Source organism: Penaeus monodon, chromosome 32 (genome assembly GCF_015228065.2).
Source record: "Penaeus monodon isolate SGIC_2016 chromosome 32, NSTDA_Pmon_1, whole genome shotgun sequence".
Lineage (NCBI taxonomy): Eukaryota > Metazoa > Arthropoda > Malacostraca > Decapoda > Penaeidae > Penaeus > Penaeus monodon.
Genome location: NC_051417.1, coordinates 15,377,880 through 15,378,347, shown reverse-complemented (window position 1 = coordinate 15,378,347; position 468 = coordinate 15,377,880). Strand labels below are relative to the sequence as shown.

The following is a 468-nucleotide window of genomic DNA, read 5'->3' as shown; positions in this document are numbered from 1 at the left end:
TCAAATACTTACCTCATATTACTGATCTAACATGACTTATGGGTCTTTGTTAATGTGTAAAGATAAAAAAAACAGAGATAGTTTCATAAATTGGATTAATCTAAGAACTTTGAAAGGGTTTAATTGCAATGATGAAAATCTGATTTGAACTAATGGATGTAATTTGCCTAATATCGTAATGTGCTTTCAACCGTTTTTTAGCTTCACTTTTTTTCTCGATCTTTTTATTTACACGAATTTTGTTGGCTTGATTTGACAACTTTAATTGTGAATGATTATCTATTACTATATCAATTAATCTACACATTCCTGTTTATTGCTGATAGAAAATATCTGTCTAGCCTCCTGTCTGTCTGCCATTCTATCTATCTACTTGCGTATTTCCTTATTTATTTCCTTATTTCCTTATCTGTTTATGCATCTACCTACTCACAAAACCCTCATTTTCCCTCTTCACAAACTCTTCCA

The 468-nt window shown here is 30.6% G+C and overlaps 1 protein-coding gene across 1 annotated transcript in view; it reads left to right on the top strand.

The window, feature by feature from the left end:
- Positions 1 to 468, top strand: part of LOC119593560 — a 40,455-nt gene that overhangs the window by 39,477 nt on the left and 510 nt on the right. The gene's annotated exons all lie outside the window — the stretch shown is intronic.